Consider the following 9,225-nt stretch of genomic DNA (forward strand, 5'->3'; position numbering starts at 1 on the left):
TGTTTCCTTAACAATTTAATTACTTGTCCATTGTCTGTCTGTCCAACAAAGACACAGGAGCTCAGGGACTTTGTCACTCACTCTAAAAGTGGCGCATTGCAGTTGCTAATAAATACTTGTTGAATGAAAGAACTACTTTACATCCATCCATCCATTCATTCTCACTAGTCAATCATTCATAAATATCAGATTGAATGCCTGAGCTTGGGAATACAGATAGAAACACCAGACATTATGTCAGGCCTGCAATGGGAGGAGACAAGGGTGATGTCATTGTGCTTATCGTGGTATCTGAGAGAGCCAAGGTCACACCCCTTAACCAGTCCAAACGTCACTGTATACTAAGCTTGTCCCACGTAGAGAGAGAAGGAACTAAATAGCTTTCCGGAGCTGCTGTCCCCACACTTTGAGTCTAATGCACGGTGTCTCAAGAGGTTCCCTGAAGATCAGACATTATGTAGGTACTGTGAAGATAGAAATAGAGTAGGTGAGGGAGTGATGGATGGAGAGAAGCTGCTTTGAGCCAAGGGAGGCTTCTCTGGGAAGATACTGGGACCCATTTCTGCCTCTCCGAGGGAGGAACCAATGGACGATAAAAGCTTCACAGAGAGACTTGAGATGCAGAGACACACCCTCCCTCCCCGCAGTGATGGATGACAGATGCAGAGAGCCCCGGTGGTGAGCACCTTTGAGAGTGAGCACTGCTGAGTCTGGAGCACGTGGAGGGAGGGAGAGGGGAAGAGATGAGGGGGCCAAGTGATGTTCTTTTAGAGTCATAGGCCATGAAAAGACTTTGGACTTTGGTCTGGGCTTTCTAGCAGGTTCTAGACTGAGACCCAGTGGATCAACAGATGCCTTGGTTCTTTTAGAGTCATAGGCCATGAAAAGACTTTGGACTTTGGTCTGGGCTTTCTAGCAGGTTCTAGACTGAGACCCAGTGGATCAACAGATGCCTTGGCAAGCAGGCCTAGTGGGGGCATGGGGGGGCTCAGGTCTCAGGGGTATCATCAACTTCATGCAATCATCAGCAAAACAGCAGCTGAGGTGGAGAGTCATGAGGGAAGCAGCCAGGGAGCCACAGGGGAGGGTGACAGATAAACATGCATTCAATGTCCCCTGGGACCCCACATGCAGGACAGTTGGTGCTTGTCATTGGTGCCAGCGGTATAGAGGATGTATAGGTGCTATACTGTGAGGCAGGATCCGGACTGCAAGAGGCTAGGCTAGAATATATTAAAGGCATGTTTGTTGGGAAGCTGCTCTCAGGCAAGTTCACTGGCCCCAAAGACTGAGGCCAGGGAAGTCACCATGGGGAAAGCAGAGGGGCAGTGGGGAGGGAGAGAGAGGAGGAGTGCCAGAAATTCCAACGTACCCAGATTACATAGGAAAGAGCCTCTGCTGGTGGGAGGGTGGGGGGGAAGCAGCCCAGCTGCTAAGCTGGAAAGTTCAGGATTGGGGGCAAGGTATGCCAGATGGGGACTGAGGGATGCTGGGAGAATCTGGAGGCCAGGTCTGCTTTGATATGTAAAATATGCACCCAGTCCCTTGTCCTTGCAGAGCCAAACCTTGAGGCCTCAAGGTTCATCTTATGAATACTTTCAAAAGACTTCTGAGTCAACTTTTTTTCTTCCTTTTTTTTTTTTTTTTTTTTTTTTTTTTGAGACAGGGTTTCTTTATGTAGGTAGCCTTGGCTGCCTTGTAACTAGCTCTGTAGACCAGGCTAGCCTCGAACTCACAGAGACCCGCTTGCCTCTGCCTCCCATGCATTGGGATTAAATGTGTGCGTCACCACTACCCAGCTACCATTTTTGGCTTCTATGGTTGGGCAGTGGTGGCGCATGCCTTTAATCCCAGAACCTGGGAGGAAGAGGCAGGCGGATTTCTGAGTTCGAGGTCAGCTTGGTCTACAGAGTGAGTTCCAGGACAGCCAGGGCTACACAGAGAAACCCTGTCTCGAAAAACAAACAAACAAAAACCAAAACACAAAAAAGATTGGCTTCTATGAGGCTTTGGTGGGCTGTCTATGAAAGATGGGGAATTTGAGTGTTGTGGTCCAGAGATCTCACCTCTTAATAGAAGCCCCCTCTGGCTTTAACTATCGTTACACATTGAGGTCTCCATGAAGTTTTCCTATGACTAAAAGAATTAGCAGCTAAAATGATACCTACAGACTATTTATCATACATGTTACAGATTTTTTGAGACACCATTGACACACATGAAGCTACTATACACACTGGGCAAGCCTTTAATGTCAGCATTTGGCTCTGCAAGGACAAGGGACTGGGTGCATATTTTACATATCAAAGCAGACCTGGCCTCCAGATTCTCCCAGCATCCCTCAGTCCCCATCTGGCATACCTTGCCCCCAATCCTGAACTTTCCAGCTTAGCAGCTGGGCTGCTTCCCCCCCACCCTCCCACCAGCAGAGGCTCTTTCCTATGTAATCTGGGTACGTTGGAATTTCTGGCACTCCTCCTCTCTCTCCCTCCCCACTGCCCCTCTGCTTTCCCCATGGTGACTTCCCTGGCCTCAGTCTTTGGGGCCAGTGAACTTGCCTGAGAGCAGCTTCCCAACAAACATGCCTTTAATATATTCTAATCTGGCTTGAATTGGCTCAGTTCACCGGCGGAGAAAAAAAAAACCAATCACCCAGCTCTTGAGAGACAGAGAGAGGCAGGTAGATCAAGGCCAGTATGGGCTACATAGTGAGTTCTGGGATGGGCAGAGCTACATAGTGAAGTTTTCAAAATCGCATCACTGAAAGGAAGCTGCTACATAAGCCAGGTGTGGTGATGCAGAGCCCACACTTAGTGAGTGTGAGGTGGTGGGTTCCGTCCCTAGCATCAATTGGTCCAATGAGCTGGTCAGGGTACTGCTGTCTGAAACCTAATAACCTCAGTTCATTTCCTGGAACCCACATGGTGGAGAGAACCGATTCATGCAAGTTGATCTCTGACCTCCACAGCATGGTACACAGATATAATAGAGGGATAACATACAATGCAATAATTGCAAAAAGACCTATAGGCGTAATGGGCTTCTTGTCCCTGGTGTACTTGAAGGTTAAAAATCCCAGGGATCCTCAACTCCTCCTTAACCACATAGGTCGGGAAGGACCCACTACACCTGCAGAGCAGGTAGCATGGTGGCATGTTTAGGGGACTGAGGGTCCCAGAGCCACCTCACCCAGAGCCTCCTTTTCTCTCCTTGGGTTCCTGGGAATAGACCCTGGGGAACCCGGTCCTCAATGCCTCTTCTGCACCCCTGGGTCCTGAGGGCTGTATTATCCTTTTGAGATGAAAGCCATCGGTGTCCATGGAATCCGAGCTGAAGGAGGCATCTTACCAGCTAAGCCTATCTACAGCCCCTAGGGGGCAGGATGTGGGGAGAATCCTGGTTACAGCTTGAGTCTCATCTGCCCAGTCTTGCCCTTGACTTTGAATTCAGCAGCTTCACTTCCCTGGATCTGGGCTGACTCGTGGTCAAGTAGGTCAACATCCACTCTGTAGGAAGGCTAGGTGGTAATGCTTGTGCCTGGGGATCTGTAGAAATAAAGGCAGAAGGAGGGCAGCTGTCAGAGGCATCCCCGGAAGCAGGCTAGCTTGCCTGCCTTGGCGGTGGGTTCATTGAAATGAAGGACTGAAAACAGTGTCTGACCAAGAGCAAGAGATCCACGGAGCCAGCGCATCCTGGCTCTCAGTTCTCAGTTCTGGCTCATCACTTTATAACATGGAACCTTCATTAGCACTGTCTGTTACTGTTGGTACATCCCTGTGCACCTGCCAGACACCCTACTCAGCCCTGGGTCTCCTCCCCTCTGCCTACCATCCTTGGGACCTAGTCCCTGCTAGGTGACTGTCCTCCTGCCTGAATTTTGCCCTCCCTGTCATCCATCGTACCACGTGTACAGTAGAGGGATCCAGAAAAGAAAGCTGGTTGCCAGGGCAACAGAGGATAAAGCCCTTGTTCTGTCTGTTTGCTGATTGGCTGAGACAGGTCCCACCTCCTGCTATCCTGAATGTGGGGGGCCGCAGAGAGAAGGGTCTTTGATAGTAAGGAGAGGTACCAGGGTGCCAAGCCAACCCAAGACTGCTACCTCTTGGCCCACTCAGAGGCCTCCAGACCAGACAAGCTCCATCTCCCGTGGGAGCAGTGGCCTGTCGCTCTCTGCCTCTAGCTCCCACAGTGGCCACAGATGGCAGTGTCTCTGGGGACAGCAGCTGCGATTGAGTCCACTGGCTAACACCGAGCCGCTCAGGCTGAGGCATCTGGCTCTGTGCAAAGACTGCAGAATAGGCGTTTCGGGCATGAGGTGAGTCTGCAGGCATGCATGCAATGTTGCTAGTGGCTTGGGAGACAGGGAGTGGGGCCCTGCAACCTTCCTACTGTCCCAGGCAGGACCTGGGCTGAAACGGGCTTGGCAATTTTCTTAGAGACCATCTGGCAACCGCCATAGCCACCCAGACATTATGCATACGGAAGCTGCAGTCCAGAGGGTGAGGGGTGGTCCAAGGTCACAGAGATGGCCCATGAATGTTTTCCCTCTTCAATTATGCCAGTCCCCACAAGAAATCAGGAGCAGGTCTAGGAGTCCTCTGATGCCCCGGAATGCATGGATGTTTATTTAGAGTATTGGGAAGGCAGAGGGACTCCAAGTTCTGCGCCGCAGATCTACAGTATTGCCTGTGAAATAAACACTGCTTTGTCCCAGACTCTCATTCTCACAGTTAAGTTTTGTCCTGTCCCGGGGACCCTTTCTCTCCCATACCACCGCAGCATCAGCACCCAGCAATTCTGCACTCTTTATTTGGCTTTCCCCAAAGGACGATGCCAGTCCTGCACCCCATTCATCCTACCTCTGTCGTTCTAGTCCTGACTCAAGATGATAACTGCCCTTTAATCTATCCCTCCAGAAGTGGGGCACCTTTAGCTGTTGGCCTTATTTCAGGACAGCCAATGGAAACTCTGGGGACAAGGGGCGTCCAGGAAGCAACATCTCTCCGTCCCACAAGGTTACAGACAACCTGGGAATGGAGCGGGGTGGGGGTGGACAGGAGGAGCTGGAGTTTGGAGGTTAGAATAATGGCGTTTCTCTTGAACCTGCTCTGGAGGTGATTCTGTTCTCCCCTCCCCACCTCCAGCCCCAGTGGTTCAGTTCCTCGTGCTGTGGTATGGGACCCAAACCTCAGGCCATCACCAGGAATGGGCTCTAGCTCCACCATGACTCAGTTGTGCAATCCTTTGCAAAGTAGCTTGTCTAGGTTTCTGTTTTGTTTTTGGTCTATGGACGGTAACGCTCAGCCAACGCCCTGGTTAAGCTCTGGGAAAATGCAGTCCCTGCCAAGTACGCACAAGGAGGCTCCTCAGATCCAAGGAAGGTGTAGGGGCGCGGTGAATGGACCCCTGCATCTTTCTATGCCTGAACGTGATTGGCTAAATGCAAGTTTGTCCAGTAAACAAAGATACAAGGAACAGTCCAGGGAAAATAAAAGCAGACATAAAAGATGGGGATTGCATGGCAGAGGTGACTGGTACTCAGTTCTGTGATAGCACCCAGCATGGGATGGGAGGTAGGGATGCTGGCAGAGAGCAGATGCACACACACACACACACACACTTGAGAGACTCTTCTTTTGTGGACTTACGGTTTCAGAGGGGTAGAGACCATGAAGGTGGAGCAAAGGCATTGGTGGTGGAGCAGCTGAGGGCTCATATTTTGATGCATAGGTATGTGTGTGTGTGTGTGTGTAGGATTGGGAATGGCTTTTGAAAACTCAAAGCTGGCCCCCAATGACATACTTTCTCCAATGAGGCCACACCTCCTAATCCTTCCCAGACAGCTCTACCTGCTGGGGACTATGCATTCACATATAGTGTGAAACTATGGAAACTATTCTCACTTAATCCTCAGGGATAGAGTCTAAGGGGCTTGGGTCCACATGACTATTGTGAATCGAGTAGCATGTTCCCCTCCACCGTCCTGGTCCTGCCTTCTCTCTTTGGGGCTCCTTCAAAGTGACAGTTGCCAATGCAGCTAGGGTGCTGATTATGTGTCAGGCTGAGATGGCACTGTCTGAAACCCACAGTGTGGAGCTGGGAATGCAGTTAGCACAGTGCCTGTCTGGGTGCATGAAGCCCCGGGTTCGATCCCCGGCACTGCATTAAAGCAGGTGTGGTGTGGCTACCTGTAATCCCAGCACGAGGAAGGCAAAGGCGGGAGGAGCAGAAGGTCAAGGTTGTTGTCAAACTGAGGCCGGCCTAGACATACAAGACTCTGTCTTAAAAAAAACAAAACACTTTTTAAAATTTCTTTTGCTTGTTTGTTTTGTTTGTTTTTTCCAGACAGGGTGTAACCTGGCTATCCTGGAACTCACTCTGTAAACCAGGCTGGCCTTGAACTCAGAAATCTGCCTGCCTCTGCCTCCCAAGTGCTGGGATTAAAGGCGTGCACCACCATTGCCCGGCTCAATCTCTTTTTATAGCTAAGGAACGGAACGGTAGAGCGTAAGAACACCTTACAGCACTTACATGGAGGACACTGGTATGGGAATATCTCACCTACATTAACTCACTTAGCAGCCGCAGAGCCCCTACCACTCAGGAGCTGCCGTCCCCATTTACAGTCCGAGAACCCCTGATCATACATACCCAAGTTACATGGCACCAGGGACCATGGCCTCATAATCACAAAACTCGGCTGTGTAGATTCTATTGATAACAGATCAGGTGCCCTGGGGATTAGTATTTGAACTCCATAAGTTCACCAGGTTGCAACTTGTCTGCGTCCCCAAGTCATCCTTGTGTGTGTGAGTGGGTGGATGGGGGTGTTGGCAAGGAGCAGGGTCAGCGGGGCCTCAGGGTGTAAAGAGAGCCGAGGAGGCTCCTCCTCTGAGCCTTGTTCTCTTTCAGTGAGTGCTTTGCGCATGCACGCCCCCTCCCACCCCTTCAGCAAGGATTAATCACCAATGACTGCTCTTCATGACCTGTGGTGGAGTTGTACTAGTTTCCCCTTCTATCTGAGAAAGCCGAGGCCACTTGTCCGAGAGCATAGACGTTAGATGGGGTCTGGAGCCAGCGCAGCTCTTGGCTATAAATCCCTTTCTTTCTTTCTTTCTTTTTTTTTGGTTTTTCGAGACAGGGTTTCTCTGTATAGCCCTGGCTGTCCTGGAGCTCACTTTGTAGACCAGGCTGGCCTCGAACTCAGAAATCCGCCTGCCTCTGCCTCCCGAGTGCTGGGATTAAAGGCGTGCGCCACCACGCCCGGCTATAAATCCCTTTCTTGAAGGATGAGTAGGAACTGAGTGTCCTCGTGAAGAGGTGCATGCTGAAGGGGGAAGACCTGAGTCGCTGAATCACCCTGAGGTCTGCTCGGGTACTGTCCTTCACTCCCCTAGGCACGCCCCATCTGATGATGGAAGGAGCGCGGCTCTTTCTTTCTGGGTGGTTACTACAAAGGAGCTTTCTTGTGTCCTCCTGTCTATGTCTTGGCAGCCAAAGCCTGCGCGATGCCGCACTTTCTGGACTGGTTTGTGCCTGTCTACCTGGTCATCTCCGTCCTCATCCTGGTGGGCTTTGGAGCCTGCATCTACTACTTCGAGCCTGGCCTGCAGGAGGCGCACAAGTGGCGCATGCAGCGCCCCCTGGTGGACCGTGATCTCCGCAAGACGCTGATGATGCGGGACAACCTGGCTTTCGGAGGCCCAGAAGTCTGAGACTGCCTGGGTACCTGAGACGCTCCAAGCTGACAGAGGGACGACTCCTTTGATCTTTCCACCCACCCATCTGCAGCCCAGTAGAGGTCCTCGTTGTTCAGGGGAGCCCCTTTCTGTAGAAACCAGGCACTTGAATCTTATTTGCTGCTGTGGGATCAAAATCTCAGAGTTGAGCCCATTCACCCTATGCCTTCCCTTCCTAGCTCTGGGGACATCCTCCACTAGCCCTCCACTAGCCCTCAGTGCCTTTGTGCTGTCCTTCCCTCTACCACTCTACCTGGAGTCAGGTCTGACTGTCCCACTGAATTCTGAGTTGCTTTCTGTTCCCATCTCTGTTGCACAGCTGAGCTGGACAGGCCTCAAAACTGTCCCAAGACAAGAATCTAATTCAGAAGGATCCTGGCTTGGTATAGATCAGCCCCGCTCACCTCTGAGAGGTCAGGCTTAGAATGAGTGACAGTGTATGGTGGGGGTGTGCAGAAGGGTAAGACTTTGGGGAGGGTGTGCCTGTATGTGTGCACACATGTGAGGGGGGAGGGAGGGAAGGGGGGAGGAAGAGAGGGAGGGAAGGAGGGATAGAAGGAGAAGAAGAGGAGGAGGAGGAGGAAGAGAAGGAGAAAGAGAAGAAGAGGAGGAGGAGGAGGAAGAGAAGGAGAAAGAGAAGAAGAGGAGAGGAGAGAGTGGGGCCCCAGGCAGAGCAGGCAGTGGTGGGGATAAAGTGGGCCAGTGGGAGGACTGTCCACAGCAGGGTCCACCCTTACCGCTAGGCTGCCCACACTTCCTTTCTATCCCATGCTGCACTTCCAGGGTTGAGCTTAGCCCTGCCTGCCCACTCTGGAAGCTCCTCTTGTGTGGAGGTTTCATTACTTGACTTTGCACACAAATTGGCAGCCTCCCTCAGTCTGTCCTGCTGCGGCTTCACTTGTGCAACGCTAATAAAGGTTCTATGGCCACCTTTGCAGACCAGACTCCTACGGTTGTCTCTGTTCAATGCTCTGATGCAACGCGGGGCTGCAAAGGCCCTGAGCCATATGCACAAGCACAGCACAGGAGCGGTGGCTTCTGGAGCAGAAACCCATCTCCCCGGGGAGCTTGGGCAAGAAAGGGAGGTATCAGAGAGCATTGTCAACTCTGGTCCTTTACAAGGAGTTAACAAGGGTTCAGGCTCTCTAGAATCAGGTGGATCCTGTAGGGATTTTTTTTTTTTTTTTTTTTTTGAGACAGGGTTTCTCTGTGTGTTCCTGGCTGTCCTAGAACTTGCTCTGTAGACCAGGTTGTTCTCAAACTCAGAGATCCACCTGCCTCTGCCTCCCAAGTGCCCAGGCGCTATAGGATTTGTCCCCCCACCCCACCCCCCTCACCTTAGAGATGGGAGCTGGGGCCTTATTCATGCTAGGAACGGTTTCTACCATTGAACCACACCCCACTTCTCTCTGACAACTTTCTAGACTTGCTTCTGTGCACCTTTTTAACCAGCCATTATTCTCTCACTATGGGAGCGACAGTGAGC

At 51.4% G+C, this 9,225-nt stretch overlaps 1 long non-coding RNA gene across 2 annotated transcripts; it reads left to right on the forward strand.

Annotated features, from left to right (window-relative positions):
- The first annotated feature begins 401 nt into the window (after positions 1–401).
- 1500009C09Rik (RIKEN cDNA 1500009C09 gene) lies at positions 402–8,676 on the forward strand. Of its 2 annotated transcripts, none has more exons than NR_037697.2 (2): positions 402–678; positions 7,495–8,676. It is a non-coding gene; the product is annotated as an RIKEN cDNA 1500009C09 gene (long non-coding RNA). The 2 variants fall into 2 exon arrangements; NR_037698.2 differs by lacking the exon at positions 402–678 and adding an exon at positions 4,052–4,315.
- Positions 8,677–9,225: the final 549 nt, after the last annotated feature.

The sequence above is a fragment of the Mus musculus genome, chromosome 15, assembly GCF_000001635.26.
Source record: "Mus musculus strain C57BL/6J chromosome 15, GRCm38.p6 C57BL/6J".
Lineage (NCBI taxonomy): Eukaryota > Metazoa > Chordata > Mammalia > Rodentia > Muridae > Mus > Mus musculus.